The sequence below is a fragment of the Lithobates pipiens genome, unplaced genomic scaffold (assembly GCF_037356315.1).
Source record: "Lithobates pipiens isolate NorthernLeopardFrog02 unplaced genomic scaffold, aLitPip1_a1.2 Scaffold_27, whole genome shotgun sequence".
Lineage (NCBI taxonomy): Eukaryota > Metazoa > Chordata > Amphibia > Anura > Ranidae > Lithobates > Lithobates pipiens.
This window is the reverse complement of record NW_027507788.1, coordinates 132,073,411-132,100,645: the sequence shown is the minus strand read 5'-3', so window position 1 is coordinate 132,100,645 and position 27,235 is coordinate 132,073,411. Positions and strand designations below refer to the sequence as shown.

Here is a 27,235-nt window from a genome sequence, read left to right as displayed (position 1 = left end):
CCCCCAAAGTCGGGACTGACATGCGGGAATGAAATATTGAGAGTTCAGCTGAACTGGCACAATTTACTTCCCGCTGTCAGTGTGAACCTAGACTTAAGCCTCGTACACACGGTACGACTGTCGGCCAACCGAACTGCAGATTTTTTGTCAAAGGGCGTGTGCCATGATTTTGTCTTGCATACTAACGGTACACAATTGTTGTGCAACAAACACGAACATAGTGACGTATTACGAGGAATTTCAGCTCTTGAGCGCCACCCTTTGGGCCTCCTCTGATAATTTTGTGTTTGGAGAGCACTGATTCTGAGCATGCATGTTTGTACTTTCAACTTTTGTGTGACGGACTTGTTTACTGACCATCTGAAAATCTGATGGTCAAACCGTTGTCCACTGAAAATTTGCTAGCCTGTCATCCAACATTTGTTGGCAGAAAATTGGACAACAATTGTCAAAAGGAGCGTACTAACAGAAAAAGTTTTAGGACAACAATCGTGTGTACAAGGCTTAAGTCTCACTTCTTCTGCTACAATGATAAAAGCCTCAGTGCTGCTGAGTCCTCTGTATGTAAAGGCATGTTATAGAAAATCCAACATGAGAACTGGTTGTTTGAAGTAGGAAGACCTGGAAATTTGGGTACTGAGATCCAATTGCTGGAGTCCCCAGCTGAGAGTGAGGTTGGTAATTCAACCTCCAATTTTTACCCAAAATCAATATTGGATGGACTGATCTATTAACCACTTGCCGACCGCCGCACGCCGATGTACGTCGGCAGAATGGCACGGGCAGGCATAAGCACATACATGTACGTCCTTTGCCTCCCGCGGGTCGGGGGCCCGATCGGGCCCCCGCCCGGTGCCTGCGGCGGTCGGTTTTCGTTCGGGAGCGATCCCGGACGAGGGGACGGCCATTCATTCATGGCCACCCCCTCGCGATCGCTCCCGACGAATGGAAATCCCCGGTGACATCACTTCCTCTCCTGTAATGTAAACACAGGAGAGGAAGTGATGTATTCTCTCCTCCGTGTCGGTATTTTTCGTTCCGACACGGAGGAGAGCGGATCAGTGAGTTGCATCAACACATCCCACACACAGTAGAACATGCCAGGCACACTCACACCCCCCCTTTACCCCCCGATCACCCCCCCAATTACCCCTGCCCCCCAGTCACAGTGACACCAATGTCATTTTTTTTTTTTTTTTTTTTTTTTTTGCATTGGTGTCATTTGTGACTGTAATAACTGTTAGGGCAGTTAGGGTTAGCCCCCTTTAGTTCTAATGTACCCCCCTAACCCCCCCAATAAAGGTTTAACCCCGTGATCACCCCCCGTCGCCAGTGTCACTAAGGCTGGGTTCACATTGCAGCGGTTTATGAGAACGAATGTGATTCGCACCGCACTGCAGTGCAAATCACATCCGATCTCTGTGCGATTCGAGTTCAGCCATTCGCCGCACCCGCCGCACCCGCCACACCCGCCGCACCCGCCGCAAATTCGCACGGGACCCTTTTTTTGGCCCGCAGCAGAATCGGATCGCATGGGTGTTCACACCATGCGATCCGAGTTTGCAGATCGCACTGCGATATGCGAACTGATCTGGGGGTGTCAGTAACATTTCACTGACACTCCCAGCAGTTCGCATAGGGCAGTGTGAACTGCCGCCGGGAGGCATGCGATGCGGGAACCCGCCGCGGATTCGCGGCGTTTCCGCATCGCTCCAGTGTGAACCCAGCCTAATAAGCGATCATTTTTCTGATCGCCGTATTAGTGTCACAGGTGACGCTAGTTAGGCAGGTAGGTATTTAGGTTCGCCGCAGCTTTTTATAGCGCTAGGGACCCCCATATACTACCGCATAAAGCCCCCTGATTGCCCCCTAGTTAACCCTTTCACCAGTGATCACCATATAACTGTTACAGGTGACGCTGGTTGGTTAGTTATTTTTTTATAGTTTCAGGGCACCCGCCATTTATTACCTAATAAAGGTTTAACCCCCTGATCACCCGGCAGGTGTCATTTGTGACTAATAACTGTTAGGGCAGTTAGGGTTAGCCCCCTTTAGTTCTAAGGTACCCCCCTAACCCCCCCAATAAAGGTTTAACCCCGTGATCACCCCCCGTCGCCAGTGTCACTAAGGCTGGGTTCACATTGCAGCGGTTTATGAGAACGGATGTGATTCGCACCGCACTGCAGTGCAAATCACATCCGATCTCTGTGCGATTCGAGTTCAGCTATACAGATAGTATGGCTGAATTCGTGTCGCACCCGCCGCACCCGCCGCAAACTCGCACGGGACCCTTTTTTTGGTCCGCAGCAGAATCGGATCGCATGGGTGTTCACACCATGCGATCCAAGTTTGCAGATCGCACTGCGATATGCGAACTGATCTGGGGGTGTCATTAACATTTCACTGACACTCCCAGCAGTTCGCATAGGGCAGTGTGAACTGCCGCCGGGAGGCATGCGATGCGGGAACCCGCCGCGCATTCGTGGCGTTCCCGCATCGCTCCAGTGTGAACCCAGCCTAATAAGCGATCGTTTTTCTGATCGCTGTATTAGTGTCACAGGTGACGCTAGTTAGGCAGGTAGGTATTTAGGTTCGCCGCAGCTTTTTATAGCGCCAGGGACCCCCATATACTACCGCATAAAGCCCCCTGATTGCCCCCTAGTTAACCCTTTCACCAGTGATCACCATATAACTGTTACAGGTGACGCTGGTTGGTTAGTTATTTTTTTATAGTTTCAGGGCACCCGCCATTTATTACCTAGTCTCACTAGTGTACCCCTAAATTTAGGGGTGTCTACTTTCTAAAATGGGGTCATTTGGGGGGGGGGGGGTTTGTGCCATCTTGGCATTTTATGGCCTTCAAAACTGTAACGCCCTTAGAAAGCCTGAAGGCGGTGCTTGGTTTTTGGGGCCCCGTACGCGGCTAGGCTCCCAAAAAGTCCCACATATGTGGTATCCCCGTACTCAGGAGAAGCAGCAGAATTTATTTTGGGGTGTCATTTCACATATGCCCATGGCATGCGTGAGCAATATATCATTTAGTGACAACTTTGTGAAAAAAAAAAAAAGTTTGTAATTTTCCCGCAACTTGTGGCAAAATATAAAATATTCCATGGACTCAACATGCCTCTCAGGAAATAGCTTGGGGTGTCTACTTTCTAAAATGGGGTCATTTGTGGGGGTTTTGTGCCATCTTGGCATTTTATGGCCTTCAAAACTGTAATAGGTAGTGAGAAGTGAACTCAAAAAATTACGCCCTTAGAAAGCCTGAAGGCGGTGCTTGGTTTTCGGGGCCCCGTACGCGGCTAGGCTCCCAAAAAGTCCCACATATGTGGTATCCCCGTACTCAGGAGAAGCAGCAGAATTTATTTTGGGGTGTCATTTCACATATGCCCATGGCATGCATGAGCAATATATCATTTAGTGACAACTTTGTGAAAAAAAAAAAAAAAAAAAAAAAGTTTGTAATTTTCCCGCAACTTGTGGCAAAATATAAAATATTCCATGGACTCAACATGCCTCTCAGCAAATAGCTTGGGGTGTCTACTTTCTAAAATGGGGTCATTTGTGGGGGTTTTGTGCCATCTTGGCATTTTATGGCCTTCAAAACTGTAATAGGTAGTGAGGCGTGAAATCAAAAATTTACGCCCTTAGAAAGCCTGAAGGCGGTGCTTGGTTTTCGGGGCCCCGTACGCGGCTAGGCTCCCAAAAAGTCCCACATATGTGGTATCCCCGTACTCAGGAGAAGCAGCAGAATTTATTTTGGGGTGTCATTTCACATACGCCCATAGCATGTGTGAGCAATATATCATTTAGTGACAACTTTGTGTAAAAAAAAAAAAAAAATTTTTTTTTTGTCATTATTCAATCGCTTGAGGCAAAAAAATAAAATATTCAATGGGCTCAACATGCCTCTTATCAATTTCCTTAGGGGGTCTACTTTCCAAAATGGGGTCATTTGGGGGGGTTTTGTACTGCCCTGTCATTTTAGCACCTCAAGAAATGAGATAGGCAGTCGTAAACTAAAAGCTGCGTAAATTCCAGAAAACGTACCTTAGTTTGTAGATGTGACAACTTTTGCGCAAACCAATAAATATACAATTATTGACTTTTTTTTTACCAAAGACATGTGGCTGAATACATTTTGGCCTAAATGTATGACTAAAATTGAGTTTATTGGATTTTTCTAATAACAAAAAGTAGAAAATATCATTTTTTTTCAAAATTTGCGGTCTTTTTACGTTTATATCGCAAAAAATAAAAATCGCAGAGGCAATCAAATACCATCAAAAGAAAGCTCTATTTGTGGGAAGAAAAGGACGCAAATTTTGTTTGGGTACAACATTGCATGACCGCGCAATTACCAGTTAAAGCAGCGCAGTGCCAAAGTGTAAAAAGACCTCTGGTCATTTACCAGCAAAATGGTCCGGTCTGAAAGTGGTTAAGGTCTCATTCACAAAGCCATTCATGACCACACAACCCAGATCAGCGTATTTTCTGTGGTGGATATGGCCAGGTGTTTACATTCAATTGAGGAGTTTTTTTCATCCAGCCAGTGGGCTGAATGAAGAAGCAAACAGATTTGCCTATATACACACAGACATGGTGGATGGAGGAATTCCCTCTGCCAGGACATTGTATTCTGACAGCTGCAGCCCCTGATTGATGGAAAATTTTCAGAGTACTTTGGGCATAAGTCATTCAAACAATCGACTTTTGTTGAGTTTGTCCAGTCCCTGCAGATCAATGACAGGCTGAGAGGCTCTGCAGCGGTCCACATATAATCACAAATGGAGTGGTTACCTGCGTTTAGGGATAGATGATTGGCCCTGGACATAAACAGGACATACGGGGCCACTCATCTTACCCAACCATGTGTAATCGCTCCGTAAGCGATTCCATGTGAACAGGCAGCCATGAACACTGTCAGCCTGTCATTGATTTTGTTTAAGCTTCCTGACCACAGATGTATGTACCTGGCCATACCTGCTGCAGAAATATCCTGTTCTTGGCAGTGTAAGGCCAGATGAGCCTTATTTGTGAATTTTCACAAACTGACCATCAGTGTGATGATGCTCTGCCCACATGCAGCCCATTTTATCTATTGTTTATTGTTCCACTGTTTCCTCTATCTGCTGTGCAGACCGATGGACCAGCCCTTAGTTAGGCATCACATCTGTTGTACATCCAAGACTGAATGGACCACAATAGATTATTCTCTGAGTCTTCTTGGTGAGTTAGATACTGTCTGTTGGTTTTGTCAAGTCAGCAAGTTGCCTGTACAGACTGATCACAGGAATTTTGTCCTTTCCACAACGCCACATTTGAGAAAGAATGGCACCCATGAAGGTAACTAACACAAAGCTGTAGGACCTATGTGGACTTTGGACTACTGTTGATGGTATCAGTTTGAGACCCTTCTGAGATTCAGAATTCATTGAGAGCTGCATTGGATTGTAAAGGCAGAAGGTTTTTTATCTTAATGCATTCTATGCATTAAGATAAAAAAGCCTTCTGTGTGCAGCAGCCCTCCTTGTCCCCCCTAATACTTACCTGAGTCCACTCTCTGTCCAGTGATGTTCTCAAGTGTCTCGGCCATTCAGGGCTCCCCCTCTGATTAGCTGAGATACAGCAGCAGCACCATTGGCTCCTGTTGCTGTCAAAGTCAATTAGCCAATCAGGAGAGATAGGGGTTGGGGTCAGACTGCAGGTATGGTATGGGGGCACCCGGAGCTGTGACTCGGCTCGGGTGCCCCTAAAGCAAGCTGCTTGCTGTGGGGGAACTCAACAGGAGGGAAACTCCAGGAGAGCCGAAAAGGAACCCGAGAAGAGAAGGATCTGGGCTTCTCTGTGCAAATCCACTGCAATAGACCAAGTTAGTATAATAGTTTATAGAAAAAGAAACAAGACTTTACAAACGCTTTAACTTGCAGTTGATCTGACTGACCTTCATTTGCCTGGCTTTAGGCAGGTTTTGCATTCCTATCCTATAGACCTTTATGGGAATGCAAAACCCACTGAAGCGAACAAAAGCTGACACATGCCTTTCCAACCACCCCATCCCATCCCCCAGCCAAACACACACACACACACTGCTTCATAGCCTGCATTAGCTTTAATTTTTAGCTAAATGTTCTAATAAAGATAATTCTTTATTTGGCCAGATCTATGTCTGGGGTAGCAGCAGGTCTCTGCAGATATTACCTAGCAACTGATATCAATAGAGAAAAAACAGCTCTTGTCCCCCCATCTTAACATAAATCCAAAAATAACATTTTTTCGTGGCTTGGATTTCAGCTACATAGCTGGCCATCTTTTGTTGTCTAAGGATAGGTTAAAGTAAAGTGACTCTACTGCACTGGAAGGAGACAAACTAACACACAGGCATACCTCCCTACTTTTGCGATAGGAATGAGGAACACCTATTAGCAAAAGTATGTATACATTGGACACACCCCCTGCCACGCCCCCTTAATGGAGATGTAGCAATATGGACTACCACCGTAGTACAGTGATCCTCCAGTGTTTCCATGCATCGCATGTCCCTCTAGTGCTCAGTGTTATCAAGTGACATTATATTTGTGAGCCAAACGAAAGAGATTGTGGGATGAGTTGTCCCTCAGACTGATAATGGCTTTTCATGTTTATGAGCCTGAACTACATATCCCAGGGATCTTCACTACCATCATGGAGATTCCTGGGAGTAGCTATAAAAGAAGCAAAAAGCCCGCGAGGAGCTCTCTTCCTCCTGGGCCTGACGTGAAACTGATCTCTCCGTGCATGGAGAGAGGGGTCACAGCCTACCACGTGGTATACCACATTCCAGCTAGGATAAAAGGGGCCTGGCTCTATTGCTGTTCATCTAACATCCATCCAGCACCACTCTGGTCCCTGCTAACCAGTATACCGAGCGTCACATCGGGAAATCGATACGGCGGATATACTGCATGAGTGTTGCTACATGAGTTACTGTCTAGAAACAGCTAATTGGTCCAGTCGTGAGAGGGCAATCGCCCAACCTTAACCTTACAAATCTTTTATCACAGTTCCACTGGGACAAGTTGCACAGACATCTTTACCTTAGGAATCCTTTCCTGAACCTACCTTGAACACTGTGCATAGACACCCTTAGTTTCCTCAGTCATGAAAGTGGAACTTTGCCCTTCCTATTTGCACGTATACTGAGAAGAGAGGTGGGGCTGTCTAGGGTGTCTCAGGGAGCCCTGACCAATCCCCAACTAGGACTGGCAGGGGGCAGGCCTCCTTGATATAACCAGGTTCAGCCCAGCTGGGGAGGAGTTGTCAGGTGGAAGAAGCTGGAGATGGAGCACTAGGTTGTCGGGGCCTTTGTGGTTCCCCCCAGTTTGGAGGGGTGTCCTTGGGCCTGTGGGGTTCAGGTTCAAGTCAGAGCCTTTCTGAGAAACAAAAAAGGAGGCACAGAGAGGGACTGAGAAGGATAAAGGGAGCTAGTGTCGCCGGTCAAGTCTCCAGGAGGGATCCACCAGAGTGCAGTCAGGAAGGCTGGTAAGTGGCAGGCACAGTTGAGAGAGCTGGGGAGGCATGCTAGAGCGGACATGGGCAGTGGAGTTAGGCAGCTGCAGCCATGAGGACTGGCAGGGCCTAGTTCACCAAGGTCAGCTAGCACTAAAGATTTTCCTATTTTGTTGCTACACTAACGGGACCCGTGGCCCCTGCCTGCAAATGGCAGTTGCTAAGGCCTGACAGAGTCAGAGTTGGGCCTACCATGTGCAAGCTGTACCAGGAACAATGTATTGTACAGGGGAGAAAGAAACAAATAAGCATTGTGCTGGAGGAGACTGGAACTCTAGAAGTGTAAATAGAGGTTCCATCTGATCATCTTATTGATTCTATTATTGATTCTGGGCATTCCATAATTTCCCTTACCCTATCCAAGTTCAGAATCTCTCATAAAAATACAAAACAAACATATGGACTGTTCGTTCTCTGAAGAGTAACTGGGAAGTGAATGCCGGGTTGGGCAGGTAGACCACAATATCCAGCAGCCCCTACGGGGGTACCGCTACACATGTGTGGCTCAGTGTACATTCTTAGCATGCCAGGATGAACTTACTGCGCAATTTACAGTTGCAAAAAATATTATGTGAACCCTTTTGGAATGATATGGATTTCTGCACAAATTGGTGATAAAATGTGATCTGATCTTCATCTAAGTCACAACCATAGACAATCACAGTCTTCTTAAACTAATAACACACAAATAATTAAATGTTACCATGTTTTTATTGAACACACTATGAAAACTATTCACAGTGCATGTGGAAAACGTATGTGAACCCTTGTATTTAATAACTGGTTGAACCTCCTTTGGCAGCAATAACTTCAACCAAACGTTTCCGGTAGTTGCAGATCAGACGTGCACAACGGTCAGGAGTAATTCTTGTCCATTCCTCTTTACAGAACTGTTTCATTTCAGCATATTCTTGGGATGTCTGGTGTGAATCGCTTTCTTGAGGTCATGCCACAGCATCTCAATCGGGTTGAGGTCAGGACTCTAACTGGGCCACTCCAGAAGGTGTATTTTCTTCTGTTTAAACCATTTTGTTGTTGATTTACTTCTATGCTTTGGGTCGTGGTCCTGTTGTAACATCTTCTTCTGTTGAGCTTCAGCTGGTGGAGAGATGGCCTTAAGTTCTCCTGCAAAATGTCTTAATAAACTTGGAAATTAATTTTTCCTTCGATGATAGCAATCTGTCCAGGCAAGCAGCCCCAAACCATGATGCCCCCACCACCATACTTCACAGTTGGGATGAGGTTTTGATGTTGGTGTGCTGTGCCTCCTTTTCTCCACACATAGTGTTTTGTGTTTCTTCCAAACAACTCAACTTTGGTTTCATCTGTCCACAGAATATTTTGCCAGTACTGCTGTGGAACATCCAGGTGCTCTCATGCAAACAATGAACGTGCAGCAATGTTTTTTTGGATAGCAGTGGCTTCCTCTGTAGTATCCTCCCATGAAATCCAGTGTTTTATGTATCGTAGATTCACTAACAGGGATGTTAGCATGTGCCAGAGACTTTTGTAAGTCTTTAGCTGACACTCTAGGATTCTTCTTCACCTCATTGAGCAGTCTGCACTGTGCTCATGCAGTCATCTTTACAGGATGCCCACTCCTAGGGAGAGTAGCAGCAGTGCTGAATTTTCTCCATTTATAGACAATTTGTCTTAGCATGGACTGATGAACAGCAAGGCTTTTGGAGATATTTTTATAACCCATTCCAGCTTTATGCAAGTCAACAATTCATAATCTTAGGTCTTCTGAGAGCTCTTTTGTGCGGGGCTTCATTCACATCAGGCAATGCTTCTTGTGAAACACAAACACAGAACTGGTGTGTGTTTTTTATAGTGCTGGGCAGCTGTAACCAACACCTCCAATCTCATCTCATTGATTGGACTCCAGTTGGCTGACACCTCATTCCAATTAGCTCTTGGAGATCTCATTAGTCTAGGGGTTCACATACCTTTTCCACCTGCACTTTGAATGTTTACATGGTGTGTTCAATAAAAACATGGTAACATTTAATTCTTTGCATGTTATTAGTTTAAGCAGACTGCGATTGTCTATTGTTGTGACTTAGATGAAGATCAGATCACATTTTATGACCAATCTGTGCAGAAATCCATATCATTCCAAAAGGGTTCACGTACTTTTTTTTGCAACTGTATATGCAGGAGTCACATCATCATGAAGTGGCCAATCAAAATCACAGGAGATGGAAAACCCAGAAAAAGTTTTCAGCCTTGCCTTGGTAAAAGAGCTTGAAGATATTGCATTGCTAGAGGAAAATTTTAAAATTTTGGAGTTTATTTCCACTTTAAGATTTTAGGGGTGCAATGACTGTGGCATATGTGAAATATATACAGAGAGTAGGCTCAAAATCCAATTATGCTCAGTGTTCACTTAATACTTCCCTGCATACCAGCTGTCGACTGCTGAGACAAGGTGGGGGCAGAGATGAGGGGGGTGCCACAGCTGAAGCAGAGGTGCAAGGGCCACATGAAATGGCCTGGAGCGGATGTGATCTATGGCCAGGTTTAGGGAAAATGTTTCCATACTAGATACCATAAGCCATGAAGTGCAAGCACCCACTTCACTGGCCGGTCACAATTTTTAGCTGTACCCCGTGTGTGTGTGTTTTTTTTTTTTCTCAAACCCCGTCCCTCCTAATTACTTTTAAATGTTTGTGACTATACAAACACTGTATGTGACAGCACCTTGGCCTGGTGATAGGCTGTTTAGGCAACTAAGCACTGAATTATGGGAAGTAGGGGGGGTGTACATGGGGGTCTCATTTCTGGAAATACTGTGATTTTTACAAGGCTTGAGCAGCAGTTTGGGGCAAGAAGACAGCAAGTGGAGGCTAAAGCAGACATTTTTGGGTTACTGCTATGTGTCTATTTGTTAGTCTGCCTTCTGTGGACAGCATTCAGGGCGACTTTAAATTAATTTATAATGAGACAGATATTACATTTTCACTGATCAAAGCTGTAACTTATAATTAGTTAAAGGAGTTGTAAAGGTTCGTGTTTTTTCACCTTAATGCATCCTATGTATTAAGGTGAAAAAACACCTGTCAGTGACTGGCTCCCAGCCCCCCCTATTTTACTTACCTGAACCCTCGAACTTGTCCCACGTGGACGCGCTGTCTCTCTGCTAGGGGGTTCTCGGCTGTTGATTAAATAGATTGATAGCAGCGCAGCCATTGGCTCCTGCTGCTGTCGATCAAATCCAATGCCAAGTCCTGCATTTGGCGTCTATGGACGGGAGCACACCCGTAAGGTAACCCCCCGGGAGAGCACTTCTCCCAGGAGGTTATCTGATGCGGGAGGAGCCGAGAGAGATGCAGAGGGACCCCAGAAGAGCAGGTTCAGTTCAGAGCCACTCTGTGCAAAACAAGCTGCACAGTGGAGGTAAGCATGATATGTTTGTTATTTAAAAGAAAGAAAAAAAAAGAGCCTTTAGTGTCACTTTAAAGCGCAACTCCATTTTTGTTGAGAAAAAAAACATTACCCTCTGGATGATATATGTACATTGCAAGGATTATAACAAACTTTGTTGCAGATTCCTACCTTTTGTTATTCTGAAGAAATCCCTGTTTGTTCCTCTGTGCTCCTTTGCTGAGTGAGTCTAATGGGGGGTGGCTTCATAATCATCAGTCAGCTGTGGCAGCTGCAGAGCACTAATGAGAAAATCTGCTGGGCCTGCATTTCTTTAGATGTGTTACTATCTGAAGTATCTCACCAAGAATTATATTTTTCTTCCAGGGGATGCCATAAATCTGACTTGCATATTAGTGCAGACTTCTGGGAAAATCAGTGAGCCAATCACATAAGCAGCAAATGATGTTTCTGGGGGTGGCCAGTACACATTCTGTGTACACAACAGTTCCAGGTAGCCATACTGCATTGCATTTTCAGAAAATTACAGCAGCTGCAGATTGAAAAGAAAAGTTCATTTTTAATAACATTCAATTACAAAATTATTTGTGTCGCAATTGTATACGCTATATTATTTTTTCTTTATTTGCTATTTTTTTTCCCCACAAAGGTAGAATTACCCTTTAATTGATGCATGACTAAGAGCTCCATACCTGGTGACAGGCTCACTTTAAAAGCATGCTAAATGAAGTCAGAAATTCTTAAGCCCCGTACACACGAGAGGACTTATGTCCGACAGACTTCCGAAGGAGTTCCGTCGGAGTTCTGCTGGAATTCCGACGGAGTTCTGACAGACTTTTCGGCTGAGCGGACTTGGCCACACACGATCACACTAAACTCCGACGGATTCGAACGTGATGACGTACGACTCGGCTCGAATAAGGAAGTTCATAGCCAGTAGCCAATAGCTGCCCTAGCGTCGGTTTTAGTCCGTCGGAGTAGCATACACACGAGCGGATTTTTCGAAGGGGACCGGGTCCGGCGGAGTTCCTTCGGAAAAATTTGAAGCATGTTCCATATTCTAAAGTCCTTCGGACTTTGGCGAGTCAAAAGTCCGTTGCAGCCCACACACGATCGGATAGTCTGACGGACTCAGTCCTTCGGACTTTGGATGTTGAAAAGTCCGCTCATGTGTACGCGGCATTAGGCTCCATGCACACTGGAGCTCATAAACTGCCTTTTTTTGGAGTTTGGGCATTTTTTTTAACAGCCCATAAACACCACTCTATGTTATCTTATGTGTCCACACATGGATGTTTTTTTAGCTTTTATCAGTGGTGGAGTTTATGAGCTGTTCTCTGAACACCATAAAATCGCATTCAAAGTGCCATTTTTTTAACCACAAAAAAAAACCTAAAAAAACGCGTGCCGATAAACACGCATTAATTAGCGTTCGGCGTTCTATTTTCTCAATGCATTGTGGGAGTTTGGGAATGCATTATGGGATTTTTGGAGTGTCCTCTGTGTATTTATATTAAAAACGCCCATAAATGTTAATGATGAAAAAATGCTCATAAACGCTAGTACAAAACGCCATTCAAAGCGTGTTTTTCAACCAGTGTTTTCTGCCAGCAATCTGACATCCAGAAAAAGCTTTTTTGAGCTCCAGTGTGCATGGAGCCTTAATGCAGAATTCCTTTAAGGTGGGGGGTCAGCAACTAGTTGATCATGCAAAGTGTAGATTGTGATGTTGGGGTGCCACCAGTCCTTGACTCCACCCAGAGCCCTTTAGACCTTGGATCACAGCAGCAAAAGGCATTGCAGAGTCAAGGGAAGTACTAGGCTTCTCCTCGGCTCTGACACAGCCAAGTGTAGACCTGGGAAGATTTCCCTCAGGGGCGCTGCAACAGAGGTCTGTGAGTTCATTTCAGGAAGTGAGGGAGGCTATTTTAGCTTAGAGGCAAATATTTGTACTGGAAGAGGGGTATTTTTTTTGTAAAAGGAGATGTATGTTATGTTCTACTGACCCCTGCACTCTGTAACTTATTCCAGACATCTCCACTCTGAGTTACTTACTCCTGATCCCAGCACTATTCACTGCACATTACTAACCTCTACACCCTGCATATATGAACTACTAACCTCCGCACTTACTACATACTACTGACCACTGCACTCTGAATTTCTTACTCATGATCGCTGAGTGCTGCGTTATTTACTTCTGACCTCTGCACCCAGTGTTACTTACTGCTGACCACTTACTCCTGACCCCTGCAATGTACATTACATACTACTGGCCACTGCATTAGTTACTCCTTACCCCTGCACCCTGTGTTACATACTACTGACGTCTGCATTCTGTATTACTACTACTAACCTCTGATCTCTGTGCTACTTACTACTGAATCCTGCATGTTGTGGTATTTACTCCTGGCCTCTGAATTTTGCATCAGATACTACTGATCTTTGAACTCTGTGCTACTTACTCCTGCACTCTGTGTTACATACTGCTGACCTCTGAACTGTGAATTACTCCTAAACCCTGCACTCCATGTTTCTTACTCCTGACCCCTGCACTGTGTTACATACTACTGGCCCCTGGACTCTGCCTTACATAGTGCTGACTTCTACACTCTGCATTACTAACTCTGGACCCCTGCACTCCGTGTTACATACTACTGACCACTGAATTCTGCATTGCTTAAACCTGACCACTGCAGTCTGATTTACTTACTACTGACCCCTGCATTGTTTGTAATATACTACAGATCTCCGTACTATGCTCAGATCTCCAGAGCTTTAAAAATGAGATAAAACTTAACTTTGCAAAGAATACTCAATCACATGCAAGGAAAAAAAAAAGCATTTTTGCTTGCACATGATTGGGTAATGGAAGTCAGCAGAGCTTCTGCTCATTTACTAAGCCCTTACTAAGCATTTACAAAGTACACAGTCTATTTGCATTTAGTAAATAAATCCCAATGGCTCTGAGGAGGTATTCCCCCATCCACACACTCAGGGATTGATTTACTAAAGGGAAATAAAAAAAAAAGAAAGCTTGCTGCACCCTGGTAATTTTTGATCTTGTGGCATCGCTATGGGGGTGCGGATCACACCCAGGTGACACCCGCCAGAGGGGGTGACACCTCTCCGGTGTCCACTCCAGCCCCAGGCAGGCCTGGCCATGAGCCACCATGTTTCTAGAGTCCAATACCCATTCATCCCTATGTAGCAGGTGCCACCGTGCCTGGCATTCCCCTCCCCACTCAAGCTGCAGGGAGTGTACACAGCCATCGCTGCATAGTCCCAGCAATATATAGGAGAGAACTTGAGCCCCCTGCATGCTGGCCAAACTGAGGGGGATTAGGGCAGGCCTGAAGCCAGGAAAGGAGAAAGGATCTGAGTTACTGATCTGGGGAGAGACCACAAGGTGACCAAGAGACCAGAAGCAGACCCCTTGCCTGCTGGGTGAGGCATCAGGGCCGTAGCGAGGTGGTTACCATTCCTGCCAGCAAGCTCCACAGTCAGACCTGGGTCAACTGTCGCAGATACCCCATCCGCTGCGTGGACATTCGGGGCACCGCCAAGCACAGGCATCACTTGATCCCTGGGTCATCAGGTTGCCAGTCGGGCATTCTTCCAGGACATCCCATTCCTTTTGAGCTTTGGTATCTTTAAGATTGGTGAGCAGGTGGAAGCCCACCCTGTGTACACCTCACAAAGACACTGCTTGCCTTTTCATGCCTGAGGTCATAGGTTCTTCCAGGGCCTGGCAAGTTAACCACATCAATACAGAGAACTTAAACACCTTCCTGCCCAGACCAATTTTGAGCTTTCAGCGCTGTCGCAATTTGAATGACAATTGCGCGGTCATACTACACTGTACCCAAATGACATTTTTATAATTTTTTTCCCACAAATAGAGCTTTCTTTTGGTGGTATTTGATCACCTCTACAGTTTTTATTTTTTGCTAAACAAATAAAAAAAGACTAAAATTTTGAAAAAATAATTTTTTGTTTCAGTTTCAAAACTTTGTAAATAAGTATGTTTTCTCCTTCACTGATGGGCACTGATAAGGTGGCACTGATGAGGTGGCACCAATGAAGTGGCACTGATGAGGTGGCATTGATGGGCACTGTTATGTGGCACTGATAGGCGGCACTGATGGGCACTGATAGGTGGCACTGATGGGCGGCACGGATGGACACTGATAGGTGGCACAAAATTGGCACTGATAGCTGGCACGGATTGGCATGGATAGGCGGCACGAATGGGCATGGATAGGCTGCACAAATGGGCATAGATAGGCGGCACAGATGGGCATGGATGGGCACTGATAGACAGCATGGATGGGCACTGATAGATGGCACCGATGGGCACTGATAGGCAGCACGGATGGGCACTGATAGACGGCATTGTATTGTATTGTTTTGTACTGATGGATGCCAATCAGTGCCAATCAATAATGCATGCCAATCAGTGATGCCCATTGTGGGCACTGATTGGCATCCATTGTGGGCACTGACTGGCATCCCTGGTGGTCTAGGGTGTCATACCTGGTGCTGGGCATCCCTGGTGGTCTGAGGGCGTCCCTGGTGGTCCAGAGTGGGCATCCTCGGGGGGGGGGGCTGAGCTGATAATCAATCAGCACAGACCCCCCCCTCCCGTCAGAGGAGCAGCCGATCGGCTCACCTCTACTCGTGTCTGACAGGCGCGAGTGAGGAAAAGCCGATCACCGTCTCTTATTATTTACACTGTGATCAGCCGTGATTGGACATGGCTGATGACGTGGTAAAGAGTCTCAGTCGGAGACTCTTTACCGAGAACGTAGTTGCGGGGGGTCAGACTGACACCCCGCAACAACGATCGCCGCAAAGGATGTCATATGACGCCCAGTCAGGATTTTGAAACCACTTTGCAGCCGTCATTCGCCTATAGGGCGGGCAGCAAGTGGTTAATATTGTTTAACTAAAATTGTGATTTCTCTGCCTTGCACATTCTTCTGAATATTTACCCAGTGTAAGAGTTTACCACTGAAAGATAAATGTTTAAGTCATTTGTGTTCTTATTTTCTTTAAGAATCTCTAGTAAAATATTGGTTTCCTTTTGATACTGTCTGGTGTCTTTTGCATTTGTGATTGCAGTGATTTTGTTTAACCAAGTGTGCCGGAGGGGCTGAGGTTGTTCTTGGGGTTAAGACACAGAAAAAGAGAACCCTAAACATACCAAGGGGCTCCTTCTGGGGTGGCGCTACACCTATAGGGAGAATCAAGTAGAGACAGGAGGCGGAGACTCAGGATCAAATTGTTTGTGGAGAGGATGGGATGAAAATTTCCACTGCTTGGGTGCTGGAGATCGGAGAGAAAACCAGAGAGAGAGAGAGAGAGACAACAGGTCAGTGTATGTCCTGTGTAATTCCTCCTCTATCACCAGGTGGAGACATCCACCCCCCCCCCCCCCCCCCCCCACCCAAACATCACTGAGACATGGGACATTTCAAACTTCCTCTACTGCACCCCTAAATAATGACATGGTACATTACATCCATCACCCCCCCCCCCCACATAGTGACATGGTACAATCCATTCATAGTCCCCTACATACTGATATGGTACATTCTATCACCCCTAAATACTAACATGGTACAATCCATTCATCAGCCTCTCTACATACTGACATGGTATATTTAATCAAACCCCTCCCCCCCACATACTGACATGGTATGATCCATCCATCAACCACACACCATGCTGTACTGCACCAGGTGACACCAACCCTAGTGACGCCACTGATCTCACCCATGTTGTTCAGGTAGATCTCTGTCTCTCCAGGGTTGCCTACTGCTTTAAGACCACATAAACATCTGCCTGATTTCCATTACAGGGTAATATACAGACAGTTGTGGACAGAAACTTGTCATTGGCCACACTTCTGTACATACAACACAACCACCAACAACACTAGATACACACCGTGTGTTATTTTCTCACTGCCCTGCCCTACAATACTGTGCAACTACAAGTTTCTGCCATAAACTTTACTGGCTTATGTGCACATCTTCTAATTGCAATGTGCTATGATCTGTAGGTATTACTAGGTATAGCAGAATATTAACAAGCCCACAGGCACTACTCACCAAATCCCAGCAAAGTACAGCCCAGCAAAATCAAACAAATACAACCCTGATGTACTAACAGAAAAACAACAACATAAGTCACACAGCATAGAAATGTTCTCAAAATCTTTATCGGTCGCAGAGTTACAGACATGAAATGTACACCGGGATGTTTCCTGTAAAATCACAATGCTAGGCAAGTATCCATACATACTTCTGATTTGTTCATGCATTCATGTGCTGCAAGGGTTAACGCCTGTCCCTGAAGCGATCCTGTCATTTGGGTACAAGATGTCACAGTGCGATGCGGACACCAGGCAGCCTTCGTGGGTCTCACAACGCCTGATATGTGCGTCCAACCCTGCAGAGTCGAGCAGAACCCGGCAGTACTGGAAAGTATATGTGATGTTGGCACAGCTCTTCAGATGCCTAATGCACAGTAAACAGCTGTAATGTGAAGAAATGACTGTGCGCTTCTCTGAGCTATTGTGAGAGTGCTGCCAGTGACATCAAAACAGAATGGGATGGATGCAATCCCTTTTATGTGTGTGCAGGCACTATTGTACAGCAAAAACACTGCTTCCTGCTCTGTTATCTGCAACAGGCATGGGAAAGCAGCAAGTGATGAGGAGCTACAAAGCCCAGCATACCTTCCAGCTGCCCTGGCTATGGAGATATTGCCTTCATTCGTAGACCTTTGGAGTGCTGGGGTGTGGTTTACAACAAATGTGGGTGTGATGAACGGTTCAGGACAGGGCTTAGTTCTTTTCCTTTTCTGGATATTACAGCTGGTCGCATTTACTGTTTATATCCCTGCGATGACCATCCAGAGTTCACTGGAAATGGCAGCTGGAGAATTACAGGAAATCTGATTATGTATGCTTGTAATGCATATATTTAGATATATAATGAAGGAAGGGAACACTAAACACAATGTTGATTTGATAGATGCTAAAGAGTTAAACCACCTTTCAGTTTCTTATATCTCTTATTATTATTATTATTATTATTATACAGGATTTATATAACGCCAACAGTTTGCGCAGCATAAGAACACACATGACTGAGGGACCTTCAGAGTGTAGAGGCTCCGATTATCTATAAAACATTAAACACTTGACCAATCCCTCCTTCCAAAATGACCAGACGACACATTTTATTTGGAGTCGAATGGCCATAGCAGCCTTTTATTACAAATCATTAAATACAACATTCACAAGAAAACAAATTTAATGCATATAATACAGTCAATGCATAACAAAAAAAAACAACCTCCGCTTATGCCTGCTCTCAGGGGCGTTGCTAGGTCTACAAAAGATCTGGGGCTAGAGCCCATAGCAGTGTAGTAAAGAAAGGCATACATGTGTATATACAATAATATAGGTGTGTGTGTGTGTATATCCCCAGAGAGCCCCCCACTTACATTAGGGTCCCCAGAGAGCCTCCCTTACAGCAGGGTCCCCAGAGAGCCCCCCCTTACATCAGGGTCCCCAGAGAGCCTCCTCCTTACATCAGAGTCCCCAGAGAGGCTCCCCCTTGCATCAGAGTCCCCAGAGAGCCCCCCACTTACTTCAGGGTTTCCAGAGAGCCCCCTTACATTAGGGTCGCCATAGAACCTCCCCCATAAATCAGGGTCCCCAGAGAGCCTCCTCCTTGCATCAGGGTCCCCAGAGAGCCCCCCACTTACATCAGGGTTTCCAGGGAGCCCCCCTTACATTAGGGTCCCCATAGAGCCTCCCCCTTAAATCAGGGTCCCCAGAGAGCCTCCCCTTTTCATCAGGGTCCCCAGAGAGCCTCCTCCTTGCATCAGGGTCCCCAGAGAGTCTCCCACTTACATCAGGGTTTCCAGAGAGCCCCCCTTACATTAGGGTCCCCATAGAGCCTCCCCCTTAAATCAGGGTCCCCAGAGAGCCTCCCCCTTAAAATCAGGGTCCCCAGAGTGTCCCCCACTTACATCAGGGACACCGGAGAGCCTCCCCTCCCCTTGGGGACCCCTGCAGAGACTCAGGACTATGGGCCCCAGATTCAGGGCTCCAGCCCCAAAAGCCACCCCCTAGTGACGCCACTGCCCAGTCTAAGGTCTTTGAAGGCCTATATACTCACGATTAACCGGTTGTATCTGCGACTCAATCAAAGGCCCCCAGCCGCAACTACACCGGCTCAGGGGCAATTAACCACTTACTTACTACCAGATACAACCTAATTAATACCCCAATGTTACCACCATATTGTTAGGAAGGGACACCCATACTTCAGATGGGCCCACCCCACTATTTCCCATTGATATTTAACCAGCACCGTCTTCAAAAACCCAATAGACCCCCTGCCTGCTGCTATGACAAGAAAATAAAAGGACCAAGAAATTGAATGGCAAGCTAACATAAAACCCAAAAACCTACTACAAATACCCTAGCACCTTGAGAAAGTAGGAGGCTCCCCCAAACAAAAAAAACAAGGGCGAGAGGGTGGGAAAAAACTATCTGGTGCTGTGATGACCTCTGACTGAGCTGTGACATGATCCCTCTTTTAGCAGTGTATTGAAATCATGCTGGAAGTTTGTTGTATGCAGTAATACGGCTTATCAATGCATGGCTTTACAGAATGGAGAAACATGAACACAGGAACAAGGAACATCCAAGTACATAATGGGAGGATCGACAAACATCCTGTTATATCATAGATAACATAACTATACACTATAATACTACAGTGCCACCTGCTGCTTAGACAGGCATAATGCATATGCAGAATATAGTCAGTTTATAAACAACTTTTCTGTTGTACTTTTCCAACACCCCCCTCCTCTATACCCACTACAGGGCACACCCTCTGCCTTGAACTGTTCAATCTGCTAAGAAGACTGAAGCATATCAAAATCACCCACTAATACTCCGCCTCATCTGCAGGCCCCAGTCATGCTGCCCCCCCCCCCCCTAGTTTCACTCAGCTCCAGGCCATGTACTGTACAGTTACAATACAATTTAATCCAGGAGGAATCAGATGGCCCTATTGGTGAGATCTCTACGGACTCTGTAAGACACATGAGCGGTCCTCACTCTCCCTAATGCAAGTGATGTTTATGTATTGTGGAGAAGGCAACAGGAGACTATACACTATATTATCAAAAGAATTAGGGCACCTACCTTTACTCACACGTGAACTTTAATGGCACCACAGTCTTAGTCCATAGGGCTCAATATTGAGTTGGCCCACCCTTTCAGCTATAACAGTTTAGGAACAGGGATGCGCGCACACGATCGCGCCCATTCCCTGTTTAAACGGGAGGATTTCATATGACGACCTCCCACCACAATAGGTGCGCCGCCTGCCCATCATTTGACGGCCGGCAGTCAGCATCTAGTTATGGAGACATTAGGGGGTCTAATAGACCCCAATCTCTCCCCTGCCCTTCACACCATCCAACCAAGCACATATGGGCTTGTTTGGATGTGACTCCTGGCTGTACTGGCCAGGAAATGGTGCATCTGAATCCAGAAAGGACATCACTTCTGGTTTCATTGCTTGCATGTGAGATCGAGGCATGGTTTTGCCTCTGTCTTATAGAAATCCCTCTCCCCTAGCCTGGCAGCTGTGTTCCTGGACTCTGGTAATCGCAGGGGAGCCTGGGAACCATGGGAGGAGGAAGGCACCACCCTGCTGGCACTGTGAAAGTGATCGGCAGCTATGGAGCTGCCGCATCACTTTCACTTTGAAGATGGGAGCTGGCTAAACAGCCATCAGATTGTGATTAAAGATTCACTCTTTGGACCTCCAAAGATCTGGACTGGATATGCTAGGTACACACTATCAGTTTTTTACAGTTCAACCCAGCGTGCTGAATGAAAAACAAAAACTGAGGAGCTCGCTGTGCTGACTATTTGACGTAAGTACAGGGATCTCCCCACTAAACTATTGTGTTCTGACAGGGGGAGTTTGCGTTCGCAGCCATTTACTGCCAGCGCTGATCAGATGCTGGTCTGCAGATGTTGTTTGTTCACGCCCCTTCGACAGAAGCCGGACAGCCTGCCGTACACCGAATGTTGGCCGATTTCTGTTGAACCACCGTCCGATATGGGGCTTTAGGATATCCCAAAGGTAAACTTAATTCAGTTCATCTTTTACATATTTTTCTTGCAGAGATCCACATGTATTCATATGTTATCCGTGTTTAATGCTTCAGTTGTTTTCTGGAGCAGTTATACCAGAGATATCTGAATGTTGGATAGTATGCTGCCATGGATGCAATGGAAACTAAACCAAATATTCATGAAACCCTCTTAGCTTAATTGATCATAAAGTGGCGTGCAATAAATAATTAATAATCTCACAAATACAACAATCAAAGAATATAATCCATAGAATCGTTTATACATGTGCGTTAAATCATACATATTGCACCTCAGAATTGTGCACAAATTTTAAAAATCAGTTAATATTTGTAGTACATATAGAAGTCCAATACAACATACAATCTCTGTGCAATCTTTGTACAATCACTAAATAAAAATCTGGAAAATGTCTTTAAATCCGTTTGCTTTCTTCAAATAGAAACACACTACTGCAGTGCCCTTCACCATACTTTCTGGGTATCTATACACCTGATACTGTGGACCCCAACGTACATAGATGGGGTCACATGTGCTTTTTAATGCAATGGCTCAGATGTTCATTCACTCCAAGTGCTGGACCTCAGATCACAATCCCTAAGAAGCAGGTGCAGATCAGCAAAAAAGCAAAGCACAGACATTCAATAGTGCAGAGCATTTCATAAATGTTTATTCATACAAATTGGTATGGCACTTACATGTATTGCATAACAAACAGGCATAGCATAAAATTTACAAAACCTGTTCTCAAAGATAACGTCTTGATCCCGCCCAGCATGATGACGTCATTGCCCAACTCATGCGTTGCACCCTGATTGGCTTTCTCAAAGAATCTTCCTGTTTTCTATTCTGTAATATACGCAACTGAATTAAAATGGTGCAGGTACCCAGGAGGCTGTCACTTATGCATAGTAAGGTGTCTGTTGGCCAGACTAGAGGGTGCTGGGTGACACATCAATGAGGTGAAAATTTCCTTGTGGGGTGGTGTCTCAATCTTAGCAGTCCTACAGAGAGGTTCTCAGTTACTGGACATGTGGGACACCAGAACTGGATATGGGGGAGATACGCTTGGTTGATGTCTCACCTGAGAAGGTGGAACCTTGCACAGGTAATGGCAGTGAATACACACAGAAGCATGCTCCGTTAGAGAAAGGGGAACAAACACTGGATACCAGGGTACAATATGCCTTCACCACATGGCCCTTCAACATCTCACAGTGGTTGATAAGAACTTATTACCCTATATGTGCTGAGTATACACTGAATCAAGTGTGGTCATTGTACCAGTGGCTTACTCCCAGAGATGTGCGGCACAGAAGTCATTCAGGACGCTTATTTCTGAGGAGTAACCGAAAGAGGAGGGATGTATTGAGCACTATATTGGGGGGGGGGGATAGGAGATGGGATGGGTGGAGTTAATAAAGTTGACATCTGTATCCTGAGGAACAAACTCTCAGCCATAGCTTCAGATAGTAAGTGGGGCTTTGTTACTCAGAGAGATTGGTGGCATCCTTAATAACATTCAAAAAAGTCACATAAATACCAAGGTTAAAGTGGCTCAGGATTTTGTCCACCATGTTGAAAGGTTGGTAGAGAGTGTGATGGTACAGGACAGAAATCTGTCAGGGGCAGGCAGAGGTATCAACCAACTTCAAGCTGATTGTACAGTCTCTGTATGAGGTGCAGTGGCCTTAGGGTTTAGCATCACAGCTCAGTAAGATTTTGCCGAAACACGTCACTTACACTAATCCAAAGTGGTGGTCGAATGCCTGGATTGGCTAGTTTGGATTGTAAAAGGTGTTATGCTGCCTCATTGGTCCCATATACAGAAGTGCAGTCTCGGTCTGTATATTCGGTGGTATCACTGGGCTTACTGACTGGGGATTCTACCTTGTGGCATCTGAGCCTACATTACCCACATGTGATCAGAGAGGATGGAAGCTGGAGGCAGGTTGATATTTCCTTCTGTCAGAGGCATGACCATGATGTCCTTTGTATGCCAGTTCAACACACGGTGGTGAATGAGAAATGTTGGGAAGACATTTCACACTGTGTTCTGGATGGAGAGATCATTGCTGGGAAGGAAGCACTTGAGTATTATTTGGGGAATAGACGTGTTTGTTTCTTTGTCCTAAAGGATACCAATATAACGTTAGGCATGGAACTAGGGTGTTCCTTGAACCTAACAATAAGTGGAGGTGCATGGTATACCCTGGGCATGGTCTCTGAAACTCAGGCACTGGGATGAAATTTTGTGATTTTTGTCAATGATTCAAGTTGTTATGTGTTGTTGGACTCAATATTTATATAGAAGGGTCTCCCATTTATCTATGCAAGTTGAGGGACGAATTGACAGTAAGGTCTCTTCGTACAAGTTAGAGGCTTTGCTGCCAATTCAGAGCCTGAAATAGCGCTGACATGCCAAAATTGTGTTAGGAAAGGCCCTTGTGAGCAATCCTACCTAATCTCGACCTGTATTTACAGTAAAGAGTTATAGGAGGTTGGGAGCGGGATGCGGAATTTGATGGGTCATATATATATATATATATATATATATATATATATATATATATATATATATATATATATATATATATATATATTATGGTAATGGGTTGATTTATGTTATGGTATAGTGTGACATATGTGTATCTATATCTGAAATCTGGGTAATATGTTACTCTGAGGGTGTGCTGGGGAGTGAATGGACACCCCTTGCCTGTATTACAAAATGAAAATACCAGAAAAGAGAAGACACAGAATAGTGACATGGAAGCTGTCACTGAAGAATGATGTTGGTGTGTCACTCAGTGGCAAAGCGGCACATGTTGGGAAGCACAACACGTTAAGACCGCATTGAGAAGCACAACACATTAAGACAGTTACGGACTGTTCCAATGGAAACTGTTTTTGAAGACATGTTGGGAAGTGCAAAACTTTAAGACACTTATGGACTTTTCCATAGGAGCCGTGTCTGAAGAAGGGTGATGTGCAACCTTTAGGCGCAAAGCGGCATATGGATCTCGTGCCGCATGGCTCTCTGTTACCATTTTGAGCCCAGCTGACGAGACAATATCTAGGAGACAGCCTTGCGATAAGTATCTTTGATGCTCTTTTGTTATATGCTCTGTAATATTTTCCTTTAGTGTTTATGTTAGCATTTTCCTATTTTCTTGGGAAATAAATAAGATGTTGTTTTACTAAGCAGTGTGTTTGTTTTCGTAGCTAACCTTATATCATTGTGCTATCAACAGTAACATTATCAGAGTTTTAATAGACTAGTTAACTATATCAATAGACAAGTTAATACATATATGCAATAAATAGAGGGAATCCATAACCACCCTCGGATAATATTTATTGCAGCATTTATTTCATAAGTGTTTATAGTCTCCTTTTTTCAGGGTATGCATTTGGGCAGTTTCAAAATGCATTTCATGTTAATTTTAAGTTTCGAAATATGCTTGACTTAAGCTACATACATACATAGTTTAGCAGGAACTGGCTGAATTTTGATCCATGTGTGGGCTATGTGGATGAATAGAAGTCAATCTTCATCTGTCCAACCACCCTGTCAGATTTTTGCTACTCAGTTAAAGCTGTGTACTATAGACTGCAGCGCTGATCAGTGTATTCTGATGGTGGGAAATCTCTCCACTGTCAGAATGCAAAGACAAAGCAGGTAGGAATCCCCCATACACCTCGAAAGTGTGGGAAGTCAGTTTTGTTTTTCCTTCAACCTGCTGGATTAACAAACAAATAAAAAAAAACAGAGTGTAGTGTATGGGCTACAGTGGTTTACGCAACCCTGTAGTGACTTGTTCTTGCTTCAGCAGACATGCAAAGCAGTAAATCCAGAATTTACTGAGATTTATCAGGCTCACAGTGTGTACATATAATACATTTTGAAGAATTTAGGAGCAATATACTGTAAATACTGTATGTCTAGCATTTGCAAAATTGTACTGTGTACAGTAAACTGTGACACCTGCATTGGTGATAAACTTGAATAAACCCTAGTCCAAAAAATGTGCTTAAACTGAGAGATTCTTTGCCATATACTGTATATCTGAACACCATCAGCCATCTCCCTGTTCATGAAACCAGAACTTGCAACTCCACACATGCGGAGATCTAAGCTTCTGCTTGCCCTAGGATATTGTAGAAAGATTTTTGGATGGGTAGAGCACACAGCCGTCTAATTTGGTCCACACACTTGAGTACAGAGTGTATTGAATGATATGATATTAGTAGCATATGTGCATCATCATGACTGCTGAGAAGCATAGGCATTTAACACAGGGCTTAATACAAAATCAGATGCCTACTGCCTGACTATGTACCCAAATAAAATGCTGAAACTATTGGTTGCAAGAGCAAGGTCACTGCTTTATGGATTTAGCAGTGTTTATCATCCCCAAATGATATATCAAACTACAACAGTGGACAGCAATTTTTGCTTCCTGAAAAACGTGTGTGATTATAATAGACTGCAAACTGAACACAGATATCTTTTCTGCGGAATCAACGTGATACAAGAATAAGAATTGACATCACTGACTGTACCATCTTCAGGAAAAAAGTCCAAATGTGAATGCGGAAAATTAAATCTTCATTGACATGTTGCATGCACTTCATGGTCTTGTATGCTATACAAAATTGTCAACAATCTGACTGTAGTTTGGTGCTCTGTAGATGCCAGATGCAGTACTCTGTTCTCTTTGTATTGCTTCCTTTATGTGAGATACCTGGTGTTCCGGCCAACCCCTCTGCTTTCCTACTAAAAACTGACCACATTAGGCATAAGAGCACAGTGTGGTCAGTTTTATGGCTGTGCTGGGAACTCAGCCCACTCTCCTCCAATGATTAGCTCCTTATGCAGCTGAATGCAGAATTATGTGATCATTTATAAAAAGGGGTAAAAAGGTATTTATATTCTTTTTTATATTTATATACAAATGTTTTGCCTTTAATTTCTATTTTAAACTGAATGGGTTGTTTTACAAGGTGAGGTTTCACGTATATTTTAACCTTGGAATCAGTTATTCTTGGAAACATCTCTCTCAAATATTGAAAACTTCCACCTTTCTTGTTCATTGCTTCCACAAGGTTTTTCAACAATCCAAGTTTTATGTGAAGCGGAGGTAAAAAAAAAATTATCGGGACAGCAAGTTCTTCATATGCCACATTTCCCCGTCCTGGAGATTAATTCTTTTGGAGTAACCATTTCTCTTTAATGTAAAGTGACTTTCTTGCGTGGCTGTCCATATTTTTATATGTTTCTTTCTTGTGTGTAGCATACACTGGGGAAAATAATTATTTGTTTCCTTGCAGATTTTGTTAGTTTGCTCACTTAAAAAAGAAATGAAGGGTCTATCATTTTTATCAAACGTGTATTTTAAATGATAAAGGCAGAATGTCAACCAAAAATCCGTAACAAACACATAATATAAATGTTATAAATTGAATTGTAGTTCAGTGAGTAAAATAAGTATTTGATCCCCAAGCAAAACATGACTTAGTACTTGGTGGAGAAACCCTTGTTGGCAAGCACAGAGGTAAGACATTTCTTGTAGTTGGTGACCAGGTGTGCAGACATCTCAGGAGGCATTTTGGTCCACTCTTCTTTACATATCTTCTCTAAATCCTTAAGGTTTCTCAGCTGTCGCTTGGCAACTCGAAGTTTCAGCTCCCTCCGTCCATTTTCTATAGGATTAGGGGTGGAGACTGGCTAGGCCACTCCATGACCTTAATGTGCTTCTTCTTGAGCCACTCCTTTGTTGCCTTGGTGGTATGTTTTGTGTCATTGTCATGTTGGAAGACCCATTCACAGCCCATCTTCAGTGTACTAGCTGAGGGAAGGTTCTCATCCAAGATTTTACATTACACAGCCCCGTCCAATGGCCCCTCAATGCGGCAAAGTCAGCCTGTACCTTTAGCAGAGAAACAGCTCCAAAGCATAATGTTTCTACATCTGTGCTTTATTGTAGGAATGGTGTTCTTATGGTCATAGTCTGCCTTTTTCTTCCTCCAAACAGAGCGAGTCGAGTTAAAGCGGAGGTCCACCCTAAAGTGGACCTTCCGCTCATTGGAATC

At 44.6% G+C, this 27,235-nt stretch overlaps 1 protein-coding gene across 2 annotated transcripts in view; it reads right to left on the bottom strand.

Moving 5' to 3' along the window:
- LOC143934131 (galactoside alpha-(1,2)-fucosyltransferase 2-like) overlaps positions 1-17,747 on the bottom strand; it is a 417,951-nt gene extending 400,204 nt beyond the window's left edge. Inside the window, exons 1-2 of one of the 2 annotated variants that reach the window (XM_077457459.1) lie at positions 17,684-17,747; positions 11,110-11,470 (exon numbers count right to left, since the gene is read on the bottom strand). The gene's annotated coding sequence lies outside the window, so the exon portion shown is untranslated. Of the gene's footprint in view, positions 1-11,109; positions 11,471-17,247; positions 17,461-17,683 lie in introns of those variants that run through there. The other variant, XM_077457461.1, reaches the window with a different exon arrangement.
- Between the last annotated feature and the right edge of the window lie 9,488 nt (positions 17,748-27,235).